This window comes from Manis javanica, chromosome 16, assembly GCF_040802235.1.
Source record: "Manis javanica isolate MJ-LG chromosome 16, MJ_LKY, whole genome shotgun sequence".
NCBI lineage: Eukaryota > Metazoa > Chordata > Mammalia > Pholidota > Manidae > Manis > Manis javanica.
Window position 1 is genome coordinate 16896429 of NC_133171.1, and position 27600 is coordinate 16924028.

Here is a 27600-nt window from a genome sequence, read left to right on the forward strand (position 1 = left end):
GGACACATGTGGGCCAGGGGCTCCTGTCAATGGCTTTTCCCTGCGGACCCTTATGTGATAAGCCAGCTGACAGTGGCTTCCCCTACATGTTCTGGAGCCCCTCAGACTGGGTCTGCAAAGAGGGTCCCATTCTGCTCTTCCTTAAGGTAGTCCCACCATCCCTGTGGCAGTAACAGACAACTTAGAGTCTGAAATTAATGACTGCAGACCTCTAGTTTACCTTTCATATTGGCTGAAGACTCTTTGACCTCAGACTAATAGTAAATTCTTTCTGGAATTCAAATTACACTTTGGCCAGTAAGTGCAATCATATGGCTTAGAACTCTCCACCCCCACCCACTTTTCACCCAGAAAAGAATACTTTTTCTATGGTACTTGGAATCGTGCCTGTTTCAATAACCCTCCACAGCCCATGGAATCACAGTTCGGAAAAGCAATGTCACAATGCACGCAGTGACTCCAGATGCTCTTCAGAACTGGAAAGGGCGATGGGAAGACAGTAAAGAGAAATAATAATTCATGAAGTAGCTTTCATATCCGTGATGTTAAGGGCTATAGTCATTACTATAAAATGTTAGGATTTGAATTTAGTACACTATGAGAAAACATTGAGTTTATTATTATTCTACTATTTTTTTTACAGTTTAATTTCAGGCACCATCTAAAGCTACATCTTTCAAAATAATAATGCTGGAGACAATTTTCTAACAAAAGAAATCCTTTAAAATGTTCTTTTTGAGTAAACCATTGACAGTACCTTATTCCAAGTAAAGATCACATTTCAGCTTCCCTTCATTGCCAGATTCTAGGCCAAGTTGTCCTTTCCTGAGATGGTGGAATTTCCATGAAGGTCAGAGTTTATCCTTGCAGCAAAGGTTCAGACAGGCCAGTGATTTGGCAGTAGAATAAAGGGCTTGCGAGGGACGGAAAAGCAAGATCACAGAGCACATTAAAGTACAGTCTACTCCCCAAAATGTAAAACAATTATTAGCATAACTCACACATACATGATGCAGATGAACAGAAATGCTTAGAAACTAAATAAAGGAAAATTGTTTTCTTTCACTTTTTTTTTTCCAGAGCTTCAGGCCTGCCCACACACACCCAAAACTTTTGGCGTGTTCCCAAAACTCCAGACTCTAACCCTGCTGCAGAAACAGCTGTGAGCTAGAAGGCGGGGAGGGTGGCAAAAGCCTGTGCTTCTGAAGGTGGCCTGTGTGGCCCCGGCCTTGGGGGTTTTTACATGCACAAACCTACTGGTCCACGTGGATAAATGCAGCCCCCATGATGACCATGTTCACGGGGCAAATGGTCACACGAGGTAAAAATCTCAGACAGCGTTTACACTTGAGGGAAAAGAGAGAGCGTCACTCCAGATGTTGTTAGATAACGTGGAGCTGTTTCCATAAGAAGCTGTGGGAATGGCATTAGCTCATATGGAAATAATGCTCTAACTCACTGGGAGCGGTTCCTGGAGCCTGCGCCGACCCTGCCCAGATCCGAGCCACCCTGGGCCATGGCAGCAAGTAGATCCAGGTCCTAAGCTGGCAGGAATAGTTCAGCAGGACCCTGGCAGACACGACCTGTGGTTGGAATGGACGAGGCACTTAGCGCTGCCCGTGTGAGCAGGGGTAGAGCGCCTCTGAGGACCAAGAACACGGCTCAGGGCTCCGAGTCACAGGAAATGCGAGGTAGTGCCATGGAGAGCCAGGGAGGGCAGTTCCGGAGAATCGGGCACCGAGGGCATCAGCAGCAGAGAAAGGCGCCTCTCCTTAGCCCTCGGGTGAAATCTGCCACTGTTTGGTTATACTTTTTTATTCCTTTTCTGGAATTAACAATCCTGGTGATATGATTGATTTTACAAGATTTTAGTGCTAATGAAATGTCAAGATTGTCAGCTCAGGGGGAATAAATAGAAAATAATTCTTTGGAATTAGGCTGTGAGCTTGAGTGTGTGATGCTCCTCCCCCCAAATCCTCATATTACAAAATAAAATCATGTCAAAGGACTCTCAGACATGGCTCTGCCTGAACCACATGGTGGCTAAGATCTGGCTGCTCCCTCCCCACAGGGCCTGTCCAAGCACCCATCACTGTGGACGCTTTGAAGATCTCCTTAGGGAGACACAGCAGGAGGAACTTCTCATCTTGGCCACTGTGGGCAGGACATTCTTGACTTGAATAGTTAGGAAGGATCAATCAGCTCTGTCTCTTAACTGGGGTAAGCAGGGTGCTGAACACAGCTTTGGGCACAGTCCTCAAAGTCAGGCATGACTTGGAAGTGGGCAAGACTGGCTCCCAGCAGTGGGGCGGGAGCAGAGGAAACCTGCAGACAGGAGGGTTGCCTTGGAAGCAAGAGACCATCTGAAAAGCTGAGTGGTTGGGGGCGGGTAGAAGGAAGAGAAAAATCTGGAAGAACAAGGTCAACAATAGGAAACCACATGCAGGATCCAGCAGGGCCGGGAGGTGAGACTGGAGTGTTTCTTCAAGTCACTGGTAACAAGGGAATGGAGACTGTACAGGGAAGCTGGGGCAGTGACACAAGGTACAGCCCCTGAGGAAAGCGGGTCAGCTCAGAGGGTGAGGGACATACTTGGCAGGAAGGGCTTTGACTTGGGTCCTTATGAGGAAAACGGGGTTATGTTGAAATGTTGAATATGGCTCTCTTGTGAGCATTAGATCCAGTTCAGGGATGTCCCTTAAAATAATGCATGGGACAGATACACAGAAGAACAATTATTCATTGTTTGTCTGAAGTTGAATCTAGCTAGGCATCCTGTATTTTTATACTCAAAGTCTGGCAACCCAGACCTAGTGTACAGGGCATGCTGTGATTCAGTGCACACCAGGGGCTATAACGTTTACATAGGGGGTTTTGATACATGCTTCCAATTCTTTTTCCTCTAAGGAACTGGGCGGGGAGAGGAGGAGATCACCTTTAACACAAGTGTGGCTTTGAAAACAGTTCCTTCATCTCAAGTCTTGATCCCACTGTATACACCGCGTGCGGTTGTGAACCGCAGTCACACCAAGCGAGCGATGGTGCGGTAACAGGCCCTTCTGGCCCCCAGGCCCGTTGCTGAGCCCTCCCTTATGTGCTTATTCCAGCTACAGCCCTTCAGCTCCAAGTCTATAAATCTTCATAAATTACTTCTACAGAAGGCTTTGCTTGCCTCTACAATGCTCCTCAAAAGGCTTAATAACCGGTCTTCCTCATGTACTTGGGAAAAGCTGCAGAGGGTCGCATCATATCCTTTTCTGTGCGATACGTATTCTCTACGTGGTGTGGCTTGCTGTTATTTTTCTTTTTTTTTTTTTCTGTCTCCCTCACATGTAGGAGAGAGACCCCAAGAAGCTAGCCCACACCTTCCAGGGGACTGAGCGCTGTGCACTTTTGTTTGCATTTTCTGTCTTTTTGGTCGACAGCCTTACTCTCTGCTGTGATGTCAGCTAGCAGCTCCATGGGGGTGATCTCCAGCTGCGATCTCTCTCCTAAGTTCCAGCGGCGTCTCCAGCTGCGATCTCTCTCCTAAGTTCCAGACCTACATGTCCAACTGCCTGTGCACCTGGCACAGGGTGCTTCGTCACGGGAGCCAGCAATGCATCCTGGAGCCCCCGACTGCAAGCCACGCCCCAGGGGCATGTGGTGGTGAAGTGCCTGCAGTTGTGGGAGGCGGTTTTACTCTGGAAAGAAAAGTGCTTTGCAGGTGGCCACCTCTGGGGACCTTGGCGGAGGACAGGCCATGGAACCCTGGGCAGACTGCCTGGAAGTCAGCGCCACTCCGAAGGGTAGGTGCAGCACACACAGTCAGTCCCATTTTCTGAGTCAGGGATTTCTTTACCCTTCGGGGAAATCAGAAAAGATCCCCAAGGTTTGGGCAGGACTGCAGAAGACGGGGGAGCCGTCCCATGGAAGTGAGGCTCCTGCAGTGACCCGGAGCTGGGTCTGGCTGAGAAGGGGCTTCTCCTCCTTTCCTCTTTACATGAGACCAGGGGAGTGTTTGCTCTGTTTTGCATTTTTCCACAAAGCCTATGGAGGCCGACATCTCGTGGGTGGTCCCTGGAGGTTCCACAGCACCCTCATTAAGGATGGACAGCAGCATTTGGCCAACGGTGGGGTGTGCCAAACAGGCGGAACACCCGAGCAGGGCGGCCCCATTACGGCGAGCATCTGAGGAGCCCGACTGGTCAGCACGGTGTGGGCTGTCCTCAAGTCAGGTGACTGACGTGGCTAATTCTCCATGGGATATTGCATTTGGTTTGTATTTAAAAATCAGTTCATTAAATTTGCCCTGCAGTTGATTATCTTCCATTAAGAAGCACATCTTGAAGTTTCATGACTGGGAAATGCATGTGCATTGGTACAGCTTTAGTTCCAAGGCTGAGATGCAAATAAAAGGCACTTCTTACTGATTTCACTGAATTTCACTAGGCGCCTAAACCCATATTTAATTTTAAATCCCCACTGCAGTTTCTTGAAAAATAAGCACCACTCCTTGTATTTACAAAGGGGGGCAAGCCTAGAAAACTATTGTTAAGTTGTATGGGTTCTTCACATAAAACAAAGAATGAGTTAATGTATAAAGTTGCTTAAAACAACATTTTTGTCTAATTTAGCCAATATGTAACTCCTTATCTTTCGAGGAAAACGTCACTTACTAAGTCTACCTGGGAGTTGGGTTTGGGGATTTTGTTGTTTGCTTTTTGTTTTTGTTCTTTTAAATACCACCCTACCTATGCAGTTTTTTAAGGTCATACTTCAGATTGAAGACCTAGAGCTGGTGCAGCAGGTCACAGAATCTGAGCTCAGGAAAAACACCACGGGCACACTGCAAAAGCACCTAAGAAACAAGGAATAATCCTGTGAGACACTAAGCTAGCTTTGCAGATCGGAAAATCTCTGCCGGGCAGCCCTGGCTTTGCGTTGTATAGATGGCTCTCATCTTTAAGGCAGAGAGTGTGGTCAAAGGCGACTGAGCATCTCGGAGGGAGCATTCACAACCTCTAAATTTTTTTTTGACCTTTCACTTGCAAGAGACCAGGAGCCCTGGAGGTTGTAACCAAAGCTTCTGAGGTGTCAAAAGTTCTCACTCTTTTTTTTAACTGCCACAAGGAAGAACTTGGCCTCGGGATACCAGACACAAGGTGGGGAAGGTGTGTGTGGGGCCTAAGAACAGTACATGAGAGTCCTACCTTGTTTCTAAATCCAGAGGCCGCACCCGGCGGCCTGTTTCCTTGGCAGTGAAATGGAGAGGCCGAGGTGACACACTGGAGCCCACCGTGGGGGCTGGGCATCCGGAATGAACATCTGCCTCCTTTGGCTGCACATCCGAGGCGGAGTGTATACTCTGGTCACGCCGCCCACCCTCGTTCTGAGGTGCACCGGAGTCCACATCACAGGGTTGGCACTGAGCGGATGGCCTGGAAGCCACCCACACGCTCCAGGTCCCCCTTGGGTCTGGAGCTCAGGCGGCCATGAGGAGGAGGAGAGGCCTGCAGATGTGTCACTGCAGCCCTGGGGCTGTGCCGCCCAATGCTCTCTGTGCTTGAGGTCTCATGGCCAGAGGCTGAAGAAGGAATCAGAAAATCATGACTGCTCACTAGAAGCAAAGGTTCCACTAAAATGCCTTCTGACAGGAGTGGGTTTTTCTCCAGGAAAGGCCATAATCAAGAAGGCTTGCAAAGGACAATACAAGTTTCAGAGGCCAAGTAGGCAGCAGGTTAGGACAACACAAGCAATCCTCAGAGGGCAGGATGCCGGCAGACCGGAGGGGCAGCAGGAGACACCTTGCTGGGAGTCAACAATGAAGGAGGAAGACAGATGACACAGACCCGAGCAGCAGACCGGCTCAGCGCCGGCTCTCTGCCCTGGCTGTGCACTGGGCCACGTGGGCTGTGCTGTAGCCCAGATTCTATACCCAACACCTCTCCATACCAGCTGAGTCTGAGCTGGGAGCATGAACTGTTAGGTGTAGGATGGATGCTTCTACCCCGCAGTTATGGTGTGGGGGCATTGAACTCCGTGTCCCTCCGACAGTCAGGCTGGGCAGGCAGGGCTCACAGCCCTGGCACTTGGCCCTTGCCACCCTGGGAATAGTTTCCTGTGAATGTGGAAACTTTTCTTTTTTAACAGACTTTGATTTTTGGAGCAGTTCACAGAAAAACTGAGCAGAAAGCAGAGAGCTCCCATATACCCCTGCCCCACCCACACACAGCCCCCACGACCAAAGCCCACACCAGGGGGTGCATTCGTGATGACTCAACCGGCACTCCGTGCCTCCTAGAGTTTAGGCACTTCTAGCACAGGGTTTTATGACAACTGCTCTGCGACTTGGGCTCTGCTAGGTCCTATGAATCAATGCTCCCCCTAATGTCTGAACACAAAGGCGGAGACCTCAGCTCTGAGCTCTGCAGAATTCCAACAGCCCTCAATACTCTGCCGCGCTATTGCTGTGGGCTTATCCTTATCTGAAAGTTCTGGAATAGAAAGATTATCTTTATCTTGGAGTTCTGGAACTGTCACAAGAACGAGGGGAAGCCAGTCCTCAGGGGCTCTTTGCATGACATCATGGGGCAAGTCCTTGGGACGAGGGTGGCTGCTGTGCCCTATGAGGTCATGAGGCCGGCGGTTGGGGGATCGGTATTTACCTGAGAGTTGCCAGGTGCAGAGGGTTCACCTCACACCGGCACGAGAGTACCAAAACGTGGGGTACTCAGTTACAAGTGCTGGTTAAAAAGAAGAGAGTTTCATCTCTTCTTTTATTACATTTGGATCCTCAGTTTATTTCTAAAACGGACCCAGTTCCAAAGCAAACATGTCTCAGTTAATGTGCCGTGGTGTGTGCTTCAGGCCCAAAGGCCCGGGCAGTTGCCTTTGCGGATGCTTGGACACACCGCAGTTACTGCAGACTCACTGCAGCTGGTGGAGGCCCTCGTTTTTAAATGGTCGCAAAGACTGAACTCGTCTGAGAGCACGGTTCTCAGGGAGCTCCCAGGCAGCAGATGTGAGAACTCCGAGGACAGCTTAGCTGACTGTTTCAGAGCCCCTAAAACTCCTGCTAACCCACCGCAGTTGGAAAATACCACAACTTCTCGGACACTGGAATCCAAGGCAGGAAGCGGGCAGCTGCCGCTTATTTTACATTTGCAGAAAAGCAGGTTTTCTTTTTGGAATCGTGAATAACTTAAGAGATCATGAAAGACCAAGATTCCACCCTTCCAGTCGGCCCTCCACAGTGAACAAGGGTCACTGCGACATCAACACAAAGAGCTCGTCCTTGTTTTCTTCCTTTCTTCAAAACAGAGCAACTTAACTTTGTTAAAGTCTATTTTAAAAAGTATTATCTTTGGAGGGTAGAACCTAGGGCAATGTTTTTCAGCTTTTTTACTTCTCTGCAGTGCCTTGATATTCTGTAATAAGGGAGTGTTGCTTTCATCATTTTTAAACCTTGTTTTTAAATACATACCTTTTAAAAAACCCTAGGGCTTGTCTAAGACAAATTAAAACCTTTCTTGAGCATCATTATGGACTAAAAATAGGGACTAACAGGTTGATTTATTTTAGTAACACTGGAAACGATCCTAAACCAATTCGGCCTTCCCCATCAGCCTCCAGAGGCCGGAGGCAGTGTGTGTGGGGGACGTTCACGAGGAGCTTTCCTGGGAAGAGGCCTCGTCTGCGGCATTACGTTCAGGGTGGATCTGAAGCTGGTCTGTGGCATCACTGAATGCGCAGTTGAGAAGGGGTGTGCACACTGACCTCTTTCCAGCTGTGTGAGCGGGTGCATGCAGGTCCAGCACACGCACACACACTCACCCGCAGGGCTCTGTCACAGTAACAGCAACACTCGGGCTGGTTCTGCAAGCATTTGCCAGCAAACAGGCACGCGTGCATTCACAGCACGCGCTCTGAGGAGGTGGGTGAAGCCCCAGGACTCTGCCCTTTCTGGCCCTTCCACAAGCACTTTCTGACAACGCCTTCTTCCACATATTCCTGGCCCTGGCAGCAGGCCTTGGGTCACTTGCTGGTGGGTATCAGGTAACAGCATCAGAGCCAAACGAAATGCCATTCAGTGGAGTGCAGGCGACCAGACTCAGGCACCCTAGTCCTCGCACGTGCGAGCATGGAAGCCTGCAGACCGTCTACATGCTGGCCCGTCTGTGCACCAGCCTGTCCATGCACCAGCCGGTCCATGCACCTTGAATGCCACACACCATGACATCTCCTAGGGGACTGTGAACACCGACAAACTGTCCCTGGTGGGTGTCCCTGATCAGAGCACATCCTACCCACTCCACAGTAGAGATGAAAACTAACATCTGTGTATCTTGCAGGCTGTGCTTTCAGAACATGGAAAGCCCAGGGCTATGTGAAGCTGGGTGCCAGCCTGGCCCCCACACTCCCCAGGGTCTACCAGCTGGGTGGCCTAACCATCCGCCTGCCTTTGGATGGAAGTGTGAAGGCCTAGGAGCAAGCGCTTGGCCCATCAGGGACGCTGACCTGATCTGGTCCCCAGATCTGGCTGCAGGGCGAGTCTGTCCCCGTGGGCTGGGATGAGCACCTGAGGCTTTGGAAGTCAGAAGGCATCATGTGGGGCACAGCGCCAGGGCAGGGTTCGTGGGGGAGGGGAGGGCGAAGGCGACAGAGAGCTGAGCAGCCCACAGACCACACAGGCTTGAACATCAACATTCTAGATATGTGACATTTCCAACAGCGCATTGCACAGTATTTTGGCCAGTCTCCAAAAGCCACGAGTTGTGTGACCTTAGGCAAGTCAGCTAGTCTTTTGAACCTCTGTTTACTCATCTATAAAACTGAGAGATGATGTGAATAATTGAGTAGTTAGTGGAACAGAGCCTCTACAATGTGGATGCACACATTAAAGGCCATTCAAATTGTCAATATTGTTATTAATCTTGACTAATTGATTACAGGCTAAAAATCATAGACAATTTCATGTGATAAGAAACTCTTTGGGAACATGAAAGTATACTTCATATCCCTAAGGTTTTCCTTCCTCCTCTCTCATTGCTGTAATTTATTCTGAACCCAATTTCTTGAATCAATTTATCAATCTATTAATTAATGGTCATCTTTTCTTTTTTTCATTATATAGAGTCCAGACTTGAGGAAGATGGGGGGGCTCTGGGCAGGAGCTGGCAACCGTATCATTTTTACACACTGAGAAAACAGGAGCTAAAAATAGTTCATTGATTATTCAGGAAAAGAAGATCTAGATTTGACAAGCTGAGGCTTTTTTATTTCTGCTAGACTATCATGCCTCCTACTGTTTTAACCTTGTTTTTAAAATTTATTTTACACACTCCAGAAGCGTCGTGCCTGTCATGAGGAGTTTTTATTGCTATGATATCTCACGCCAAGAGATTTGTAGCTGCCGAGAACATCTTTAGGGGATAACGTGATTTAATGAGGAAGCCTCTGTAAGTAAATATGAGCACAAATGCGCCATCCATAGGCTCACTCACGTTAGAAAAATTTGTTTTTAATTCCTAAAAATTGGCCCAGATCTTAGGACTTTCCTTTGCTTCTTCTGTCTGTCTAGTTCCCCCACATGCTCTGAGCATCCTCTCTGCAAGAGCCCCGGGTGGGGTCTGGTGGGCAGGCTTGGGACCACAGGTCCTGTACACTGTCAGCGCTGGCCTGCGAGGCCCTGGGTGATGGGGAGGTGGGCAGGGCACAGCACAGAGCCAGCGGGCCCGGGACAGGGGCACAAGCGCGTTCTCCGTCCTACGGCCCCTGCCCTCCCAGGAGGGCGGGCAGAGCAGCGGGCTGGGCGCCTGTCACCAGCCCCAGGGGCCTGGCCCTGCAGGAGCTGCCTGGCTGCAGCTTAGCCTCCGTGGCCTGGCTCAGGAGCACCTGCCTGCAGGGCCCAGGCGGTGGGTCCTGTCAACAGGTCCAGCCTCCCAGTCTGGGTATTTCCCCAAGCAGCACATCAGGACTGAGACGCGGGCAGGGTCGGGTTCCTACTTCACCCCAGAGAAGATAATGCTGTGTTATGTCACATGGGTGGAGAGCGCCCGGCGGGGTCGGGGAAGGCAGCTGGCAGCGGGTGGAGGCAGGGGTGGCGGCTGTGCCCCACCGGGCGCAGGGCACTCAGGGTTGCCAGGCTGCACTTGTGCTCCTGGAGGCGGCCTGGAGTCCCGCCCGGGGCCCTAGGGGTCTCCGCACCACCTAGGGACTGTGTTCCCCACCTAGGGCCCCATCTAGGGCCACAGCAGGCTGCTGACCCGCTGCCCGGGCGAGGGTGCCCGAGGGGGCGAGGGTGCCCGAGCGGGCAAGGGTGTCCGAGCGGGCGAGGGTGTCCGAGTGGGTAACGGGGCCCAAGCACGCTGCCTAGCAGAGGCCCAGCCTTGTGGCCCAGGACCCACTGCTTCAGGAGAGCCAGCGGGATTGTCAAGGCACGCACGACACTCAACAGGGGAAAGATGCTTTCTCTCCTCCCTTAGATGAGATGACTTGATCAGCTCTGGGAGGAGAGATGAGGAAAGGGTAGGGAACAGCCGAGGAAGGTACCAGGGGCTGGGAGGCCGCCAGCGAGGAGGGCAGGCTCTGCTCACGGGGTCCAGGGAGCAGGGACTCCAACTCCCTCGGGGTGGGCACATCCCTGCCTCCGTCCCCCTCCCAGCCACCTCCTGTGCTCGGTGGGCAGCCTTGCGGGGCAGCTGCTGGCCGGGCTCCGGCAGGTTCTGGCGTCAGGGGAGGAAATGCCTGGACTCTCACCTGAGCTTCAGTACAGCCCCAAGGCAGGGTTACAAGGCCAGGTAGAGTGTAAGCGCAGGAACCAACGGTTTACAAAGTCCATCTTCACTGACTTCTCCCGTCGAGGGCTTTAAGAAGCTCAGCCCTTGAAGAAAGGAATGGTACTAGACACTAATACAACACTCGGATGAAAGAAGCCTACTGTACTGTCCTCTCAGAGAGATGTGTTCCAGCCCGAACCCCTTGTGCCTGTGCATGTGGCCCCTTTGGGAAGTAGTCTCTGAGGATGTGATCAGGTTGAGGTCATTAATCCAGTATGACTGGGTGTTTAGAGGAGAGAGGATGCCATGTGGATGCAGACACGGAGGGAGGTAGCCACAAGCCAAGAGATGCCAGGCCACCGGGAGCCACAAACAGCGAGGAAGTGTCATCTCCCAGAGGGCCCTGAGACCTGCCCGCATCTGGACTGTGGACTGCTCGCCACCAGCACTGGGCAAGAGCACATTTCTATTGTCTCATGCCCCTCTGTGTGTGGCACTTTGCTCCAGCAGCCTTGGGAGACTAAGGGGTTCCTCAGTCCCTCCCTGGCCTACAGGCCTTGTCCAGGCATTGTGACCCTTTGCTGTCTTCCCTGAAGGTAAGTCCTTCCCCAAAGACTCCTTGGCTCATCTGCATGTAGGTCTTGGTGGGCCTGCCCTGGCCTTATAGATACATCTGGGTCCCAGCATGAACACAGCCCCCGCTCCCAAGCTGGAATTTTTACTATATTTCTCTGAAATGTGTTCATTTTTCTAAATGCTCTCAGAGAGGCCCCCACCTTCAAAATTATCATTTTCAACAGCATTCACTGACAAACTGAGGTATACTAACTACTATTTTAGATTGGTGGGGAGACTTAAGTGAAGTAGATGGTCTCTGCTTTCAAGAAGCTGATGTTCCTGCTGGAGAGAAGAGAGTAAAAAATATACACATTTTTAAGTAGACTCTAAGTATGTACCTAATGAAATGTTAAAATGTAGTCCAGAGCTTAGGTTCTGATGGAGTTCAGAGAAAAGGGCTGAGAGATGTCAGGAAGGCCTCATGAAGACTTGGCTTAAGGTGCCAGGTGGGGGAACAGCACGTGTGAGGCGTGTGGGGGGGACGCTGTGGCTCGGAGTGATGCAGCCACCTGCCTGCAGTGGAAGGCCCAGGAACCCTGGGGAGCAAAACTGTCCCCAGATTGCAGAGGGACCTGGAATCCAGGCATGGGAAAGTCCATTTGCCTCCAAATTGCTGAGGAAAGTTGACTGCTCAGCGGGGCAAAACAGTCAGAAAGATAATTAGCTAGCCTGACCCCAAGTTTTGATTTTCACTGTTTCTATGAGTTTCTAAAATCCTTGGGGAGTAGAGGGAAGCATTCACTTGCAAGAAAAATTCTCACAAGATTAACAGAGCTTTGAAATGTCACGGTGACTCTCCAAAATGTTTCATCCCTCGTGGTAAACATGATCATAGCCCACACCCCCACACGAGGTGGGGAGAAAGGGGGAAAATGCACGAGATGTCTTACATGGGCTCTCAGAGATAGGCTTGGGAAATAGCCTGGGGAGCACCCCTCCACCAAGAGTTATGGATGCCAGGAGCTGTTTGCAGCTCGAGACTGCAGAGACCAGAAACAGGGGCCACAGCAATACCACCGTAATGTAGCCCCTGGAGGGAAGGCCCTTCTCTAACTTGCTCCCCTACCTACTAAGTGGTGAACATTCTTCTTTCCAGGAATGGCTCTTGTTTCTATGCGTTGCTGTTTGCATTTGTGGTCTCGGAACACGAGGCAGCTGAGTCTAGTGTGCTGAGCTCCAGAAAGTCGCTGAGATGGATCTTCAGAACACAGACCTCACTGAGGGTTCCAATCTGACAGTGGAGACCCACTGGGCCTAACGACACGCACACACCAGGGGGGACCTAAGGGTGAAATGTTTGGCAGTGTCGCTGTGATGGTTCAAGGCTCTGTGAGGTTTTTGAGAATTGCTCTTGTGAGTGAACACCTATCTCTGGTCTCTAAGGATTTTAGAAACTCGCAGAGACTCCATGCCCTCAGCGGCAACTGGCAGCCATACATGTGTGACGAGCAGGCACAGCGCCTTTCCCATAGGCCAGGAACTGCAGGCTCCTCGGCTCTGCCTTCTACCTGGAGGACCCAGCAGCCTCCCAGGACTGGTTGCACGTGTCCAGGCTTGCCCGTCACCCAAGTTCTTATTTGGAGAACGCCTGTGTGGTCATCTTGCCACCTTCCTGCTCAGCCTGGAGACCTCGCCATCTGACCTCCTTGGCTGGAGAAGCAGAGCCACCCGGGTGCCCAGAGACAAGAACGCACAACCAGGGCTTTGCCCTATGGCCACTTCACCTCTCAGCTTCCCACGTGAAGCAGTGAAGCAGAGCCACGCCTGCCACATCTCTTCCCACAGACGTGACATGTCTTTGAGTATAAATGGTTCTTTCTTACAGGTCAGTGGTCAGCGAACTTCACATAACGATCTTATAGTTTTAGAAGTTCTGCTTCCCACAACTCTAGCAGGCAGGTAGGTAGTGCTGTGTACACTCACCTGCATGGAAGCAACTGCAGCTCACTGTTCCTTACCCGATGCCAACGGCTGGGACCCCAGAGTGCAGATTCAGATACAGGCTGCCTGCCCCACATGTCCCTGCCACGCCCCACACGTCCCTGCCAGGCCAGTACTGCCCAGAATGCGTCTCCCTGCTTGCAGGAGTCACATGGAGTCAAATAAGTTCAGGGAACTGCAGGGAAGGGGCCCCAGCCTCAGCCTGGACGGTGATCCATCCGGCCAGCAGTTCCAGCTAGGAAGGAGGAAAAGCAGAAGCAGATGTGGTGCGGGAAGAGCGAGCTATGCCCCTCCCCACTTCCTCCGGGCACCTTGGTTGCTTTGAGCCTGGGTTTAGGGTACGATGGTCCCTATTTTGTTCAGTTACCACACTGCTGGGTCAAGGTCTGACCAAAACCTCTTGTCTGTCTTAAGTGGGCTGCCATGGGCCTTAACCTGTCTGATTTCTCAGTCTGGAATTTCTTCTCTGAGTTTACATTTATGGCTAGTGAAGGATTTCCTAGACTTGGGTCCAAGAAGTATGAGTCCTAAGACCTGCTTTGACAAGGAGAATAAAAAGGTTCTGGCATGTAATATGTTTGGAAAACTTAGCATGTTATAATCCCCTCTTGGAGATTCATAATAAACATTAAGAGCCACTTTACCCTTTAGTGTGTTGTTTCCTGAACTTATTAGACTCCAGAACTCCTTTTCCACGTGACTCCTGCGAGCAGGGGAGATGTGTTCTGGGTGGCACTGGCATGGCAGGGATGTGTGGGGCTGGCAGTCTATGCCTGAATCTGCACTCTGGGGTCCTAGCCGTTGGCATCGGGTAAGGAACAGTGAGCTGCAGTTGCCTTCCATGTAGATGGCGTGCACAGCACTGCCCACCCGCCTGCTAGGGTTGTGGGAAGCAAATGTGGCTGTGAAAGCACTTCTAAAACTATAAAGCAGTTATGTGCACTCACTGTAACAGGAGAATGGCCTTCAGACTAAATCTGTCTCACAGCCTGATTTGTAAATAAAGTTTTATTGGAACACAGCCATGCTCATTTGCTCACTGTCCTCCTATGGCTGCTGTTGGCCTGGCCTGGCACACTGAGTAGCTGTAAGAGAAACCACAGGGCCACAACACCCAAAAGGCTTATTCGTTGACCCTTTACAGAAGAAGTTCGCTGATCACTGACCTGTAAGAAAGAACCATTTATACTCAAAGACATGTCACGTCTGTGGGAAGAGATGTGGCAGGCGTGGCTCTGCTTCATTGCTTCACGTGGGAAGCTGAGAGGTGAAGTGGCCATAGGGCAAAGCCCTGGTTGTGTGTTCTTGTCTCTGGGCACCTGGGTGGCTCTGCTTCTCCAGCCAAGGAGGTCAGATGGCGAGGTCTCCAGGCTGAGCAGGAAGGTGGCAAGATGACCACACATAGGCGTTCTCCAAATAAGAACTTGGGTGACGGGCAAGCCTGGACACGTGCAACCAGTCCTGGGAGGCTGCTGGGTCCGCCGGGTAGAAGGCAGAGCCGAGGAGCCTGCAGTTCCTGGCCTACGGGAAAGGCGCCATGCCTGCTCATCACACATGCATGGCTGCCAGTTGCCGCTGAGGGCATGGAGTCTCTGCGAGTTTCTAAAACCCTTAGAGACCAGAGATAGGTGTTCACTCACAAGAGCAATTCTCAAAAACCTCACAGAGCCTTGAACCATCACAGCGACACTGCCAAACATTTCACCCTTAGGTCCCCCCTGGTGTGTGCGTGTCGTTAGGCCCAGTGGGTCTCCACTGTCAGATTGGAACCCTCAGTGAGGTCTGTGTTCTGAAGATCCATCTCAGCGACTTTCTGGAGCTCAGCACACTAGACTCAGTTGCCTCGTGTTCAGAGACCACAAATGCAAACAGCAACGCATAGAAACAAGAGCCACTATGCATGATCCAGGTGGGCCCTAAACGCAGTGACAGGCATCCTCCAGAGACACGCGGGGGGGAAGGTAATGTGGAGAGAGATGCAGGGAGTTGGACGATGCAAGTACGAGCCAAGGAAAGCCAACAGCCCCCAGGAGCTGGAAGAGGAAGGGACGGACTCGCCCCCAGAGCCAGTGAGGGAGCACATTCCTGCCGGCACCTCGATTTTGGACTTCCCGCCCTCAGCACGGAAATAATGAATTTCTGTTGTTTCAAGTCACCAAGGTATAGTAAATTGTCACAGCAACCGCAAGAAGTGAATACAGCTACTTAATTTTTAAAAATGTATTTTCTGTTTAATTTCAAAGGCTCATACACACGCATATAGTCCCTCACACCGAGCTTCTGCAGTTCTGTCCCTCCGAGGGCCAAGACCTTAGCCCACACCCATCACACAAACCTGACCTCAGTCTGTCTGGATTCTGGAACAGGCAAGAAGCATCTCCCCTGGTGTCAGGGTGGAGGGCTGCCTGGGTGGGAGGGGTTGAGGTGGAGAGAAAGGGGATCTTCTTAAAGAGCCCGCGAGCCAGCCTGGGTAAGTGGGCCTGGAGGCGGTCACACACTTCCACTGGGGACTTGTGTTTCACAGAGAAGAATTAAGGCAGTGCCACCAAACTCCGCTGCAAACTCTCTCTGCTCAGGGCAGTGGGGACCCCTCCGGGACAGTCTGTTTCTGCGCTACTGAAACGGGATTCTGTCTAGCTGACTTCCTGGCTACTAGAAGTAGGCAGGCAGAGTGCAAACCTCCTTCTTTCCCCAGCGCATCGAATCCAGTACTGTATACTAAGTTTGTCTCTGCTCATCATTGAAGAAGCTGCCTGTTAACCCAAAGTTGATTCCCGGCTCTCTGGAGAAACTACTGGGCAAGACTGGGCCTTGCGGGAGGACTGGGGAGGATGGCTGCATGGAGAAAATTATTGGGCTCCCAACTTGTACAGTCACATGCAGGGCGTTTTGCTTTAATCAATTGGGTCAAAATGTATAGCATGGAAGGAAGGAAATGACCCAAAGGTACTTTCCCCCCAGGATCTGAATAATCCCAATTCAATTAAGTTTCTGACAGGAAGGCACAGGTATCTAGGAAGGAGGTGATCGGCAGAGTTCTCAGTAGTCACTTCTCAACTTTCAGGCTCTTGTGCTGTATTTTTCCATTATGAGAAAAAAAAAAGATTATGCATAGAAAATGAGAAAAGGAAGCTGCAGTTACTGCCAAAACAACCAGTCCCACCACAAATACATGGGGCGCCTCTCTTCCCTGCCCTGGAAACGTGTGGCTCTCTCCACCCTTCCAGCTTACACTGTCCTGGTGGGTGTTGTTTTCCCACCGAGCAGACAGGACAGAGGGAGCAGCTGCTAACACCTCCTGTGCTCCTCTGGGCAGAACGGGTTCCCACCCCAGAACAGAACCAAGTTCTGGATCTCAAGGCCTTTAGGAATAATGGCCAGCATTTTTTCGTCTTTTGCAAACTTCTCATACCATAGATGGCCCCCGAGGTTGCAGCAACGGTCTGTATGTACTGGTTTTGTAGGAATCACAGCTGGAGAAGGAATGCATTAATGTTCTTGGGTTTTGCTCAGCACGTGTGTCTCCCTCCGTCTATGCCTTCATAAACATTCCAGAGCCCTAGACAGAGTGGCCTGACAGTGGAATCAGCTTCTAGGTTAAAAGCAATCACAGCCTTGTGAAAATAGCAGCCGGTGGGCTCGATGTTGGTCATGACTTGGGTTTAGATTGACCTGTTTAAAATCTGCCAACACGAGAACCCTGGCTAATGCCAGCACTTACTTCCCACTGAAATGAAGGCATATGACTTTTAGATTTGAATCAAGGCAATACTTTGTTTCCAGCTGGTGCAATTGTTTAAGACAATGCTGGCTGGGTCTCCCTAAATCATATTCCCCTCTCCTCAGCAACAATGAAAATTACTCTGTCTTGGGGACCACCAACTCAATCCATCCAAGATGTTCTCAACGTGAAGGGTAAGATTTCCAATGACAGCAATTTGCCATATGGAGGAATGAAAAAAAAAGCTTCAGGGATAAGTAGTAAACTGGGGGAGAAAAAAAAAATACTCAGCAGAAGGCTGAAGCCATTTCACTATTGTAATAATTATTCTTCTAATGTTTTAATCAAAGGAAGCAGCCTGTCTCTCTTGCCTCATCTGTATTCAAGCCGCCACACTTCGTAGGTGTTAGTCTCCACGCCTTCAGGCTGTTAGGAGGAGCGGAAATTGGCACTCCCCGACTTGCAGAAGCCGTTGGGGGGACAGAACCTGGCACTGCCCCTAATTATCTCAGTTATGCGAATGTGTGCTGTTCGTCAACAGGAGGAAGAGGGACTGTTAGGCGGCTGGGAAGACGGGTCTGTAGATGTAGTTTTGGGCAATGAAGGTTTCCTTTTTGTTATGATTTTTAAAAACATTTTTTAAAAAAGAGTTTTTACATTTATGAGTGAAAGAAGAAACTAAAAAATTCTCTCATAATCTCAGCTAGTCTGTGTTTTTTTAAAGTCACTTGGCAAATGTGGTTTTAGTCATTTTTATTTTGTCTTCCTCATAAGTGATCAAAAATAATATATAAAAATGTGATCGATGAATACAAATTCAAATGTCATACACACAGAATACAGGGGATGAGAGTGATTTATATTCCAGGGGCTAAAGAAATAATTGTATATATTTTTAAAATGAAGTAAGATGTAAAATCAGTAGCACATACTTTCAAATGCAACAGGAAAACGTTATGGGCTATCCATATACCAGACAATACGAATTAGTATTCAAAGCCCTTCCAGCCACTGATTCTTTTCATAGCAGTATGGCAAAGCTTATATAGTAGGAGTCCTGGTCAATTTTTCAGTTTCCTGGCATAAACCACCCCTGGAACTCAAGCCTTGTCTATCTGACCAGAAACAAAAAATGAATTTGACTGATGACAACTGAGACACTGCCAGTGGCCATTGCACACATGCAGGGTGTGTTTCCATTTCAGCAGCGGAAGAAAGGAGAGTGCACTGTGGTTTCCTTAAGCCACTGCCAGGGAACGTGCACTGTACCACCTACTCGGAATTCGAGCTCTTCTGAGAACTTCCCAAGCGCCGAGGCTGGGCACAGCTTAGTCACCGAAAGGACAGGAAACAGCAACACCCACCTGCAGGTCGAGGTCCTAACTGCAATGCCTGAGCGGCAGTCTCCTCATCTGCTGAAATAATGCTAATCGGGCTGGATGGCTTTTAGCAGGCAGCTCCCGAGGCCTGGACGCTGTGGTCCACTGGAAAGGCCGTGAGCACGGGGGTACCCGGGGTCTGGGCAGAGACTGGCATGTAACTGATCTGCAAGAAGCATGGCAAAGCACTGGAACTTTCCAAGCTCCGCAGATACCCTCTGAAGATTTGACTCTTCTAGAAGAAAAATCTTTAAACAGCAGGGCAGCAGAGGGGAGAGAACAGGGTAACTATTCTCAAGGACCTGGTTCTTCCACTAACTAGCTGGGGGATTTGGAAAGTCACCATTTACTAGCTGGGGGATTTGGGTAAGAAACTTATTCCTAGGCCAAATCCTTACCCATAAAATGGAACTAATGCAATATTCCTTTCATTGGGTTTTTTGTAAGAATTAAGTCAAACAATGTAAGAAAAAATAATTAAAAGCTGTCAGCGCTGTACAGATGTCATTTTTCCTCCTATGGCAGACCTGCCCCTTGATTCAGAGTATTCCCATTTGCATGGCAGTGTGGGTCGTGTCACCCCCCCAGAGTGAATTTTATGCCAGTGCACACAATGTCCAAGATTTTCTACTGGGGAGTGACCTACCTCCTCGGCCATGGGCTAGAATTTAATTTAAATTAAATTAAGGGGAAAAAATTGTCTTTGTAGTGAAACGGAGTTTTTTTTTTTAATGCTGGTTGGAAATGAGGTCAAATCAAATACAAGTTTACGCTTTTTTGCCTGAGACGAACTGGAGAGAATTTGGTTTGCTGTGCCCCTGATCAGAGAGAAGCTGATGGGGCCTCTTACCACTCTCCTGCCTGGGGGGCCAGTGGGATGGGGTGGGGGCCCTGGTCTCACACCGCCTTCCAGGGGTTCCCCTTGCAAGGGCGCGGAGCCGGCGTCAGCTGCTCCCCTCTCAGTGACCTTTAAACTGATGCGGGGTTGCCAGATACAGTGCGGACCCCAGTTAATTCGAATTTCAGATAAACAGAGGAATTTGTAGAACAGGTATGTCCCAAACATCGCCCAATCTGCTAATCCGAACCACTGCCTGAGGCAGAGGAATCATGGCATCAAACATACATATATGTATATACACATACATACATATATTATTTATGTTTCTGAGACGAGGAACCACGGCGATCCCCTCGCCCAGTCCCCGTGGTGTGACCCAAGGGAAGGCGCCTGAGCAAGCGGAGGCACCGCCCCCGTGAACAGCAGTGGAAAGGGCCTGGAATGGCTCAAGAGAGCTGACGACCTACCTCCAGCATTTTTACTAATGATTTTTTTTAAAGCTACTGAATACAGTGCCTCCGTTTTCTGAATACCTGTTCACGTAAAGCCCGGGCAGTACGGAGCTGGGACCAGCAGCTGCAGCTTTCCTGCCGCACAGACCACGGGCCTTGTAACCCGAGCCAGTGCCGACCTCGGCACCTCCGCCACCACAGGACGCGAGGGTGCGCGGCAACTCTGTCCGAGGCCGGTCACTGCAGGTCCCCGGTGGACCCTGCCAGGGGGCACTGGCACTGCGACGAGGATGCGAGGCAACGCGGAGCGGGAGAGCCGCCTCCGAGCCCCGGACCCAGGTACACGTGCTCGGTCGCGTCCCATCCTGCCGCCCTCCGCCCTCCACCCTCAACCTCCCCAGAGTGCCCACGCGGTGCGTCCACGCTCCACAGCCACTCTGCCTCCTAAGAACTGGGCTGGTGTGTCTGCAAGATTTCCACCCCAAGGGCAAAGCATGAGACAGAGACTGGCACGGAAATAAAGGCTGGACCGGAAATAACGGCAGACAGGAAGCAAGGCTGGACTGGAAATGACGACTCACCGGAAGGAAGATGGACTGGAGATGACGACTGGACAGGAAGAAAGGTGGACGCAAGGCAGGCTGGAGCGCGGGCTGTGTTGGGTGCATAGCCAGGAGAGATGATGCCCCGAGGCTTCGGTTTCATGGCCAAGAGCCGGCCTGCCTCTCCTCTTTCCTCCTCCCAGGCTCTCCCCCCGTGCTGAGCCGCCGCGTGCACACACACTATGAGAGAGGCGGCTCGGGGACAGGCCTTGTCTCATCGCTATGCCCACACTTCAGAGCTGCCCGACTCTGCAACCGGCCAAGTCTCCATGTCCGCAGAGGATTTTTGGAACTGATGTTTCTTGTGCCTTCTTCAGTGACCTGCCCTTAGCAGCACTCAGGGCCACCAAGGGACTTTCCCTTCATGCTCAGCAGTTAGCACTGAATCTCCCTGGCAAGGCTCTCCGTGGCTCACTATCTCACACTCGCCAGTCCTAGAAAGTTCTGGAAATAAGAACTCTGCACCAGAGATTCCTGCGGAGCGTTTCGCTTCACCCCATCCCTCATTCTCCTGGCCATTAGATGAGCAATAGATTCCCACATCTGGTTAAACTTTCGCAGCCCCAGTGTGCAGAGAGCGCATCCCAGAGCTGAAGTACCACCAGGGCCCTTGGGTTCTCACACAGCCTCTCGCTGACTTCTCGTTGCTGCACTTTTACATCCCAGCTCACGCCTTCCAGAGTGCCCTCCCTCTGGTCCCCAGTTCCCCCTGACTCTGGTAGATGGAGGGGGCAGCTTCTGGTCAAGGAACACATTCTGACCATTTGGCTTGTGCCAGCTTTGTGCTAGGGGTTTTCATGTTTTGTCTCATGTGATCCTATTGACAGTCCCGTGAGGTGGCAGGAAGTCCCACCATACAAATGCTTGAGGATCAGAGAGTAGAAGGCCCCTGAGTTGACAGCTGAACCCTCTTCTGCACTACATGTCATCTATTTTAAATTCTGTGTCTCAGTTAAAACTCTAACTACAGTGAGCCTAAGATATGGGGCCTGTGCAAGTGAACAATATCTCACCTGCACAGATGTACTTTCACTGTAGACTTAAAAACAATGCCTGTAATTATGGCCACAATTTGTTACTCATGCCATATGTGGCCTCTTTTTCCTGGACAAGGATGTGGCCCAACTAACGCATCAGATGGGCAATAAATACCAAGTTGCAGGAAGAGCACTGGGTGCTTCTGCTATGAGCTCCCAGAACACTCTCAGTCTTTTCTGTAATATTTTATTAGTAATAAAACTGCTAGTTGTTAAAATTCTCTATGTGTAATATTTTACCAAAGTAATACAAGTATAAAAGGAAAAAACTAATCAACTGTCCTAGGTATTCTGATCCTCTTCAAATGTATGTCCTTCAATATTATTTCTGTGGGATAAATTCCCTGGAATTAAAGTATATGTGCATTTTATTATTTTTGTTAAGATGTTGCCAGATTACTTTCCTAAAAGATGTAATGATAATTCAGATTTTGACCAGCAATATGAATCCATGACCACCCATCTCTTCCACATCCTGGCTGACTTTTGTCTGTGGGTTACTTCTGTCAATCTAATGGGGATAAAGTGACACTTCATTGCTATTTTAATTTGCATTTCCCTCCCTACTGGAGAGGCTGAGCATCTTTTACTGTGTTTATTGATCATTCGATTTTACTTTTCTTTAGTTCCCTGTAATTGTTTTCCTCTCTCCCAGAAGTGTAAGCTCCACCAGAGCAGATACCAAGTATGTCTTGTTATTCTGGTGTTTATTTCTGGGTCCTAAGATAGTTGCTGGCAAATAGCAAACACTCAGTAAAAAGTTGCTTAATGACTAATTCAATATCCTTCAACCCAGCAATTTTCCCAGGACTCTATTAAAGAAATAATAATGTCTGTATGAAAGGATATACCCATGAAAATATTCATTATAGGGTCTGGTTTATACCTAGAAATAGAGTAGGTAATGATATTTGATATACAAAGAAAATAATGATGACTATAACAGTTAGCTTTTATTTAGTGGATACTATAAGGTAGTATGTTAAAGGTTTCTTATAATTTAGCCTGTTTAAGTGTCATAATACATTAAATTTAAAAAGACTATTATGATACTGTATGTACAAATGTTTCTGTATGTGTTGATAAATAACTGACAGATACAAACCACTGTTGATAGTGGTTACTATTATTGATCACTGAGATCAATCTGGTTGTTATCAGATTATTTTACTTTTCTTTTGCTTATACCTACGTTTATCTAATTTTCCTCTACTCTTTGTAATAAGAATCTAAGAAAAAAACTGTTCCTTAAAAATATTCTAGTGTGCCATGCTTTCTTCTTGTTCATTATAATGTGTGTATATACTATGTATGTATACCCCTATTCAAGAAGTATATATGTATACACAGAGGCCTCACTTTATACACACACATGTGTATATCGTGTATATAAAAACCAAATAGAGTCCTAAAATAAGGAATAAAGCTGATAAATACCCAACAACATAACTCACTGACCATCTCATTTTTCCTAGATAATAGATGTCCTGGGGCTTGTTTCCCCATGAATGAGGTAGATTTGTCTGCTCAGTCTTTTAGGGTTGGCCCAAAGGGCCATTCATCATTCTGTCTGGTGCTCAAAGAGAACCTGCTGGAAAGAGGGCTAGGTAACAGGCCTGTCCAGTCTCAGCGGCAGTGATGAAGGGGCCCGGCCCCCAGGCTGGAACCAAGCTCCCACACACTGATGCAGAGGGCCATTTCCTGCCTCACTGGCCTGTACTGCAGGTGAGGCCCCCACCTGCCCACCCACACCCGCAGAGCAGCTCCCTCCCCTACTGTCATATGAAACGCAATGAGTTTTTCTCTCAGTGGAAATTAAGACTGGGTTCCAGAGAGCAGAGATGGAAGGCAGTACTGCGAGCGGTACATTGTGAAAACAGAAGCCGTTGACAACACACGAGGAAGGTGGTTTCCTCTCAGCAGCAGCAGCACACCCTGCAGCAGACAAACAACAGAGCCCACCTGGTCTCCTGCGTGCTCACCCCAAATTCCATCTGCAGACCAGTGACCTTGACAGAGGCTGCCGTGAGCAGAGCCCCGACTCCCGGCCCTCAGGAAACTCAGGCGCTGGTTCCATTTGTGTGGATTCAAGCTGTTTCTAAGGGCCTCACGGACATCCCATCCGGTAAAGCCGAGGCCCGCCCCAAGGGCTCAAGGACAGTTGTATGGAGACACAGTGTGAGAGCAACAAGGTCGGTCCCCAAGGCTCAAAGGGGAAGCCCCAAGCATGGAAATGGTGCAGCCATGTCACCCTTCGTGGACTCGGGGCCAGCGAGGCCCACCGCCCCTTCCTGCTGTGCGTCATCCTGGTAGTTCAGTGCCCCCAGCCCCCAGGGTCCTGTGGACAGGTGTCAGTGAGAATCAGCCTGGGCGGAGGGTGGTATTCATTCCTGTCCCTACTAATATTCTGAAAAGGCATTTCCTTTTCTCAAGAACCCTGGACCTGCCACAGATGAACTGCAGCTCTCTGGGCACAGGCCGTTCTCCCCTGGAGCCCCATGGAGTCCACACCCAGACGAGGCGGGATGGAGCCGGCTGGGGGCCAGGTCCCCATGGGCTCTGGAGGGCGGTGGCTCCTCCCCTCGGCGACTCAGCCCTTCTCTCCTCACCCTTCCTCAAAAAAGATTCCACCTGCTTTCCCAGGCGTGTTTGTGTCTGCGTGAGCAAGCTGCCACCTGTCCTCCCGCACCTGACCCCAGAGGGGGCCTTGGGGGCCTGCCCTGACTCTGGGGGCTCAGGGCTGTGGGCCTGAGGGCTCCCTCCCTGTCACGGGGGGAAGGTGCCCGGCCAGCGGGGGCCGGTGCAGAGGCAGCCAGCTCTCCCTGGACAGCTCCCCAGATGCCCAGTCTCCTGCTGTCGGCCCAGGGGCTGCACCCAGAGCCCACAGGCTGTGCTGGGACCGCTCCTGTTGGCTCATGAAAGGTGATGACCATGGTTTCTGGGGAGGTTTGGGAGCCAGTTGAGTTCCCACTAGCTGTCGAAAATTGGCCAGAGAGGGAGTCCTGAATCATGGAATCACCAGCATTTGCTGCTAACAACAAAACTCTTTTGTTTGTTTCAGAACGGGTTGGTAAACACTCCCAGCACAGCGCCCGAGCCCCTCACCCCCAGCTAGTCCGGTGCAGGGCAAGGGCACGGCCCGGGGCCCCTCCAGCCCTTTCACTGGCTACCTGGGGAACAGGGGCCATTCCGCAGCCTCCCTGCGCACCTGTCCTCTGCAGGACTGCGACAGCCCCTAGAGGACGGTCAGTGGGGTCATTTATTCCAAACCCTGGCACAAGGTGAGTATTTTCCATTGTCACCTGCTTTGAACACCTGAGGGCACAGAAAGGACTAGGACAAATTAAAAACAAAGACAAACCCCCAAAACCTTAACGCTTAACAAGGGTTCCAATGTGACTGGCGATTCAACAGCACCCAGGTGCCAGAACCTTTCAGTATGGCCCCAAAATGAGCAGCAACACAAAAACAAGGACTCATCCAATGGGTGCGAGAGAGGCAGGATATGAATGTGAACTGCGCGAGGACAGCGGCTCGCCAGCCCATCTCCCCACCAACAAACAGGGCTAGGAATGCAAAGACGGGAAATCTCCTAAGCTGACAGGCTTTTGAGGCCGTCGGAGAGGCCAAATTCCTTCGAGGCCATCATTACATGCTACTTCGCTGTTCAGAGGCAACTCTCTGAGCACTCAATCTGCAGATGGAGAAACTCAGTAACTTCCTATGCGTGTATTTGCAAAGCCGCTGTGAAGAGCCAAGCATTGCTGTGAGGTAAGAGGGTATCAATAAATGCCCGTTTTTTTTCCCATATGAAGAAAGTTCTTTGTCCCAGGCCTGCACACCTGGAAGTCACAGGCAAACACTCAAACCTCAGTTTCTGTTTTCCCGCTTTACTGTCTAGCACACTGGGTGCCCAGTCTTCTTTTGGACCCCATGGCTTAAGATATTTATCATTTCAGGGACAGGCTTTGCCAAGAGTATTATGGTCTCAGGCAGAAAACAGGAATAGATGGGCTTCAAAAATGATCCAAGTGTTATGTTTCTCATTTTCTAATCCCCTAAACATTTTAAAAGAAGTTTCTCTGTTTGAAATAATCACCTGAATCTCCTGAGAAGCTTTAAATCATGGTAGACAATTAAAGTTTCCTGGCACAGTGAGGCCCTCTGTGTGGGTGGGGAGCTTGTACGCAGCACGGTGAAGCCGGAGGGAGTGACGGGAGGGCGCGTGCCAGGCGCGAGTGGCGTCTGCTCCTTGCTTGTGGACGCCGTCTCCAGGCTCGGTGATACCCCCAGGACTCCTGTCGCACGTGCTGCCCACGCAGCTCTGCTGGGAAACGCCGTTTGTGCTGACAGGAGTATGTGGGCTTCAACCCTCACCTTACTGTCTCGCATTTAGTAAATTAGAAGAACACAGAGCTAGAGGACATGACTCCAAAGACATAGACTTCCTTTTCCTTGATTATCTACACAGAGTGCAAGCCTGAGGACACAGACGGGGGCTCCTGTGACGTGACAATCCTGGCACCAAGGAGAATAAAGGAGCCGAGGGGCCCAGAGCATCTGCCTCTGTCTGGACAGGGTTACTCTGAGGCCCGGGAGGTCTACAAAGCAGCGCCTGAGGCATGTTGGTCAGGAGAACCCTCCAGCCTTAAATGCACACTGTGATTGTGGCTCTGTGTTCACGAAAACGCAGATGCGTATAGAAGTAAAGGCAGGCTTTGCATGCCAATGTCAGGGGGAAAAAAATGAAAAGGTGGAAATGCAGACACCTTGCGTATTTATTTGTCAGTAGCCTTGTTCCGAAAAGGATTTGGGCAGCTTACAAAAATAGATAAAATTTAAGACAAGTTGTTTTGGGGCTTTCTTTTAATCATGGTAAAATAAGGACAATGTAAATTTACTATCTGAACCATTTTTTAGTATTTATTTCAAGAGCTAAGTATATGCCATGTCTGGAAGTTTCTTATCTTGCAAAGTTGAAACTTTATTCCCATTAAACAATAACTTCCCATTAACAAGCTGTTTTTTTTTTTATAAAGCAGGTCTGTGTGTTACTTAATGAAAGCTAGTCATTAGAGAAAGCTTCTGACATGGAAACATTTTTCTTACCAATCTGACATTTCCTTTTGACAGAACTAAAAAGGCTGGTAAGGAAACTGGATCAGATTTGCAGAAGGATAGGCAACCATGGGGTGGGCTCTATAACTTCAGTCTGTGAAATATGTGTGGTGAGGGCCAGTGTGTGGTGAAAGCTGGGCCGCAGATTACACTGGAGGCCCTCCAGCTGCTGACGTGAAGGCACAGAGAGCTGAGCAATTTCAGGAATCAAAAACAAACTCACTGTTGTGATTAGCCAGGAAACGAGGTTCAGCAAAGGCAGAGACTGAAGAAGTGTATGGGGATTAAGACAGAAAGGGCTGAAGATGAATGGACATGGGAGGAAGCCAGGACAGGAGCTGAGAGAATCTAAGCGAAGCTAGAGAATCCTTCTAGAGTTTATGGGTGGAAGGACGGTATGCAATCCACTTGGCCCAGGCTGGGGGTGAGGGATAAAGACAACTCAAATGGCCCGAATTAGAGATTCCAGGGAAGCAAAGTGTGGGCTGACTCAGCCAGGTCGGGAGAGAATGCTGCATTGATGAGGAAAGTTCCTCTCCAGAAAGGACCTACTTTATAGCCAAGCCAGTGGGTACAGGAAGAAAACTCACCTTAAAAATCTATTTCTAAGCTGAACACCTGGAATCTATACCCCACCAGATAAGCTGTGTTTCCATATTCCTCATTCCGTAATACACATTGCACTTAAAAGAGGTCCAAGATTACTTCCCAAAGAGGAAAATCCTTTGCAGGCTGGCACTAGCATCCACTAGAAGAAAATAGAATTTCTGCTACCTTTCAAGCATAAACAGAGAGGAAAATCTGTCTCTTAGGATTGATGGCATGCGTGGTGTGGAAGAGAAAGTTTTCTCAGATTCTCAAAAGATGCTTTTAGATCCATGGAAGAGAAACAGTCCAATGTGGATGTTCTGACAGCATCTCACAGCTTTACTTGGAAGAATGTTAGCAGTGTTTTCTGAAATTTGGAGAGTTTTCAAATATAGCTTTTTAAGGAACGCTGTATCCTGCAGAACTAGGTTATTTCTGTACCTTGTAGAAATGCTCCGTTACTCTGGCTGTGGAGTGGAGGAGGCCCTGGGAGGTCCGGAACTAGGTCTGTTACTCCCTAGCTGTGCGACGCTGGGAAGACGA

At 49.9% G+C, this 27600-nt stretch overlaps 1 long non-coding RNA gene across 1 annotated transcript; it reads right to left on the reverse strand.

Annotated features, from left to right (window-relative positions):
* Nucleotides 1-767: 767 nt before the first annotated feature.
* Nucleotides 768-23427, reverse strand: LOC140846853 (uncharacterized). Its single transcript, XR_012126360.1, has 3 exons — nt 23314-23427; nt 5193-5566; nt 768-913 (listed from the first exon to the last, which is right to left on the reverse strand). It is a non-coding gene; the product is annotated as an uncharacterized lncRNA (long non-coding RNA).
* Nucleotides 23428-27600: the final 4173 nt, after the last annotated feature.